Genomic DNA, 6,000 nt, shown 5'->3' with positions numbered 1-6,000 from the left:
GGAGCTTCTTTTTTTTTTTGGATCAAGTACGTAATCTAGTAGCTAATAAATCATCTTTTTAAAGTGAATAAGTGAGACGTTTAGGGTTTGAACTTCAAACTTTACATATAATATACATTGTCTCTGTCAACTAAGTTAAGCAAGTCGATAACGGTTTTGAACAATTTCTTTTTTTTTTTTTTGGTCAGTTAGCCTAGTGGCTAAAATTCACATTTTCAAGGTGAATAAGTGGGGTGTTCGGTGTTCGAACCTCAACCCCTACATATAACAATGCATGTCCCTGCCAACTGATTTATGCTCACAGGACGGTTTTGAACAATTTCTAAAGAGGGTGTAAATGAACATTATCTTATCATAAAGGACAATAAAATAATGACGCAATATGGACCGCATCCACTTTGTACAAGACGTTGTATTTGAGGCAAGTGTTCATGCATATGTGCTTTTTAAAATGCACCAACTTTTTCTTCATGTTTAAAGTTTTATTTGCTCATGATTAAAAACAAAAACTTCTCATGTGGATAAAAATCTCACCCGAAAATTATAGTTTTGACAAAAATTATTTTTATTTCAAAATAAAAACGCAAAAGGTAAAGGAGACAAGTCACTAATAGAAAAATGTTAAATTAACATTCAAAGTTACAAAATAAAGAGTAAAATTGATCTTCAATTTTGACTTCTTTAATTTAGTCCCTCAAATTTTATTTTTATTTTGACTTTTTAAGAGACAAATTTAATGACAAATTTTAGTTTTTTACGTTTAAAATTTGTCCCTAATTAAACTTTTTTAATCGTATAAGAAAAACAATAGAGATATACACAAGAAACTTTTAGACCCGTGCTTAATTAAAAGTGTAGATCATCACTTTTATATTCTGAAAGTTTATTTTTTTTTGTGAGTGATTACATAATGAAATGTAAATTTCCTTATCTTAAAATCTCTTTTAATTTCGATGTGATGCCAAAATGGGGTGAATATTTCTAAATGAAAAGAAATAGGCAAAATGGCACTTGGATATCTTGTCAAAATAGAAAGTATTAGCTTAGAGATTATGCTATACACTTGTTGCTAACATTATTTGTTGAGCAATTTTCTTTCGCGTTTTCAACTTTTCATAATAGATATAAAAAAAATATTTTGTGTCTATTAAAAATGATGATATTTTTGTACCAAAATAAAGGTGGATTCTAGGGTGAGAGCTCTATTAAGTTCCTCACCGGTGTACCGTTTAAATTGACCGTTAGATAAAAAAAGGATACATAATATCTTTAATGACAAACCACTGGATTATGCTTTTTCTCTCCCCCTTTACAGCCAGTCACTCTCCCTGCGGCTGCTCTTTTTCCATTCACTCGACACAGCCTACATTTATTTTCTCTCTTAAACTGATCTATTAAGCCTCTTTCACCCTATTCCTCTCATATTGAAAATGTTGGAAACAACCATAATAAAGGTTAGCATAGCAGGGATTTTGATTGTCTTAGCACTACCAACATAATTCATTGTATCCATGGTCACAAAACTTCACATTAAAATCAGTTTAAGATTGAAAATTTCTTTGTTTTTTTTTTAGAGAAGATTAAAAATTTCTTAAAATTCATTGTACCCATAACAAAATTTTAATACTTTGACAAGATATATTAAAAAAGAAGCCTACAAGACGGACGGGTAATGAAAGATGAGAGTGGTAAAACAAAATTTATTGAATCCAGTCACTTTTCAAGGGAAACAAACTGAAAGAGAATGAAGGATTAAATTTTTGTGATTTGGGAGAAGATGATGATTTGGAACCGGTGGTGGTTGCATGGAGCGTTAGAGAGAAAAAGCATAATCCTGTGTTATTTATGACTAAAGTTATCATGTACACTTTTTTCATCTAACGGCTAATTCAAATGGTACACCGGTGAGGGACTTAATAGAACCATCACCTTAGAATCTACCCCAAAATAAAAATGATGATATTATTACAACTATTTTTGAGAACTTTTGAAATAAGCCTTTCCATTTTTTTTGGGACAAAAATAACATATAATTACAAGATATTAAAAACATGATAAGAGTATGATAAAGATAGAAAGTTGTTTCAAAATGATTATACAAATATCATTATTTATCTTTTAATATTTGTAAAGTGTTGTGGCTGTTGAGCAAGAAAGTGATTTCGATTTAGGATTATATGCCATTATTACATTTTTTAGGCAAAATGACATAATTACTTGATTTTTAGAGATCTTGAGTTGAAATGAAAATTTTTAGGCAAAATTACACAATTAGTCCCTTAACTTAAATTTAGGTAACACTTTCGTCCTTTATCTTTTTTTGTAACGATTTAGTCCTTTATGTTATAAAATGACACTATTTTATCATTTTTTTTATGAGATTTTTTCAATGAAATTTGATTTTCTAGGTTAGTATGATGAAGATTTACGTTTGTCTATGAGTTTGATGAATTTTTTTTTAGAATTTTTGATTTTTTTTCATAAAAAGGATAATTATGTTGTTATTTTATAACATAAAGGACTAAATCGTTACAAAAAAAAATAAAGGACGAAAATATTACCTAAAATTAAGTTAAGGGACTAATTGTGTAATTTTGCCAATTTTTTAATAGACGAAGACAAATATACCTTGAAAAGAAAGTTGAAGAAATATAACCATATCATTGTCTTTTAATAAGCAAAAATTTATTAAGGGACTACAAGAGTGTACATGGCTATTACAAAGTACAAGTAGGCCTTACAAGCTCTCAAGGGACCCTATTTAGCAAGAACACCGATCCATATTTTAAAGTTAAATGTTTTCGTAACCTTTAATGTAACTTTAGTCCAAACTCGTATTTTTCTCCCAAAATGGTAATTTTTGGCCTAAAAATGGTGATTCTTGGGTTTACTAGTGGTATTTCCTCTTCAAATTAGTTGTCATACATAATCATTTCAATGGTAAAAAAATCTAGGTTGAGACCAACATTATCGCAAATGTGATTGATAATTGAGCGATAAAAAAATTTGATTTAAAAATGGAGAGATTTTTTCCTGGGGATACACAAATAGAAGATACTTATTGAAAAAAAATTACTTAAATTTTTACTTTTGTTTATTGAAAAAAAAGTACTTAAATTTTTACTTATTAGAATATACACAATTTTGAATATATAACTTTTACTTTTGTTTTATTAACATGTGTTCTAAGGACAGGAACATGTTAGTATTTTTCTATAATCAAAATTGGACTTAACTTGAAAACTAGGAAAATTGCTTTGGGATTCCATTTGTTTAGAAAAGGACAAAGAGGGTTTAAGGGTTAGAGGATGTTGGAGTTTAATTTAGCTTTAATGGAAAAACGGTGTTGGAGATTGCATGTAGGGTGGAGAGGTTTGTGGTATAGGGTATTGGCAGCAAGGTATGGTGAGGAAGATGGACGAATTTGTGAGGTTTGGATGGGTGCCTCTGCGTGGCTGAAAAGCATTTTGAGGTTAAGTGACGGGGTTGGAACGGGGATCAGAAGTTGGTTTGACGATAATATGAATAAGGTGGTGGGTGATGGTGCTAGTTCCTTTTATGGATAGACAAGTTTGATGACAGTAGCTGAGATATGTCAGTTAGGCTGGGGGAGGATAGAGAGGCATGGAAGTGCAGAGGCGGAGCCAAGTTTTAAAAGGTAATATGATTTAGCAAACAAGCTTACCTAATGGGTTTTTTTTAGAAGTGGAAAGGGTTTTTTTGCCATAAAAGACAAAGGTCCAACATACAAAATGACACAAATGCTAATAATGAGGGGACCATATTCTTAACCATGTGTAAATAGCATTATATAATAATATCATAATAATGGTAAAAAAAATTAGGGGAGGGAGGGGGGACCACGGCCACCCCTGGCCCCCATGGTCCCTCCGTCCTCGGGTTGCTAGGTCGTGCCAAAGGATACACTATCACTGTCGTTTATCACTACCTCATATCTTTTGGTGGGCATGCTTAAGTGGAGCGCATGGTTGATATTTGGCACAAAAAAAGTCTCATTCAAGGTCAAGTTGTTTGTTTGTCGTCTTCTCCGAAACCATATTCCAATAAGAGATAATCTAATCAGACGTTGTATTCTCTGGTCTACTAATAAAAATTGTGTAGGCGGTTGTGATATGGAAGAAACAGCGGCACATATGTTTTTATATTATCATCAGTTTGGTACTATGTGGTCTCTCATTTGAAAATCGATTGGGGTTACTTCTTTTGATCCTTTAGGTGTAACGGATCACTTGCTCCAATTTACTTAGCTTCGTGGCTCATCAAAGGTTTTTGGGTCTTTATGAAAGCTTATATGGTGTGCAATTGTTTTAGTAATTTGAAAAGAAAGAAACAATAAGATCTTTAATGTAATTGTTGATCATATGCACATATTGTTAGACAAAAGTAAGTTACTTTCCTTTGCATGGTTGAAAGCAGGAAATGTCATTTCTGCTTTTAACTATCATATTTCTGCTTTTAACTATCATATTTGGTAGCTTGATCCTTTGTCGTGCACATGTTGGACCATGCAGATGTTTTCTTGTTCTTTCATTCGTTTTTTATTTCGGTTGTTGACTTGTTGTAACTTTCCGCGTCTATTCTGGTACGTCTCGTGCTAGATAGACCGTTGTTTGAGTGTTAATATATTACATCTTTAGCTTCTTAAAAAAGGGTAAAAATGAAGAAGAAAAAAAAGTAAAATTGTAAACTCTTGCAAAGACCCTCCTCAAATTAGAGAAAAGGAAAAATTATCTATGAATTTGTTAAACGTAATATTATGAGCAAAAAAACTCTCCACCCCTCCCCAAAACTTAATACTTATGTGTATAATATCCCCTGAAAATTGATAATAATCAAGCAAATTAGTATATGTTCTCTACAATTTTTTTAATCTTTTGACTAAATTGAGGTGGTAGTTAATTCAAAGCGGTGATTCGCTTTGGAAGGAGTTTCTTGAGGGAAATTAATTACGGAAATCATATTTCCAAAGCAATTAATGGAAGAGTGTGGTGTGGCCTTACTACGCATCATGGTGGTGGAAGGATATAATGATGTTACTTAGAGATCGAATCCCGACTAGAAGTAAACTTGCCTTACGTAGGATAATTGATCCAAATGTTTTCGTGTGGTTGTGCATTTTGTGAGGAAGTGGTGGAGACTTCGAATGACCTTTTCTTGCATTGTCTGTGGCGGTTAAAGTTTGGCAAAAGATTGTGGGATTTCTTGGAATCAATTTTCTAACTCCACAAAATTTGTTTGTGCATATAGAGTGTTGGAGTGCAGAAGCGAGAGGAAAACAAGTGTGTAAGATTTTTTGGCTAGTTTGTCGCGCTATTATTTAGGTGATATGAAATGTGAGAAACAATAGGATATTCAATAATATTCAAGAGGAGGATGAATTGGTTTAGAATATCAAAGTGGTTTGCAATTAAATTGAGCATAAAATTTGGTCACACACATAAAAATACATATCATTAATTTATTAAAAATTCACATTTCATTCTTTTCTCTTCCTGCCTTTTATCATTTTTGCAAGTGGTCAAATTTTCTATCAAAAGTCATGTGACCGTTCAAGAGTTCTCCAACTTCTAATTTAAGTTGGAGTTTAGAATTTGTTTAATTAAATTAATGTACTTGAAAATATCAAATGAGTTTTTATAAAAGGAGACAAAAAAATTCAAAAAGGACATATTTAGGTAGTGTATAATTTGAATATTTTGACCTTTAAACTTCAAAAAAGTGTTCTGGGCTAACCATTGTTCTTTTCGCCACACGATCAAAACTTTTTGCTAAAAAATTAATGGATGCATTGCCTTTAATAATCCATAAGCACACAATGGTTAAGGATGATCGATTAACATTTGAGATGAAGTATTTTAACAACTGAAAATAATTGATAAAAGATCCTCAAAATAATTGAAATCAATAGATTTTTATTTTATATTAAATATAAAATAGATAAAAGATCCTGAAAATGTAAGGGTGAAAATAAACTTATTA

This window comes from Medicago truncatula, chromosome 7 (assembly GCF_003473485.1).
Source record: "Medicago truncatula cultivar Jemalong A17 chromosome 7, MtrunA17r5.0-ANR, whole genome shotgun sequence".
NCBI lineage: Eukaryota > Viridiplantae > Streptophyta > Magnoliopsida > Fabales > Fabaceae > Medicago > Medicago truncatula.
Note: the sequence above shows the minus strand (reverse complement) of the source record.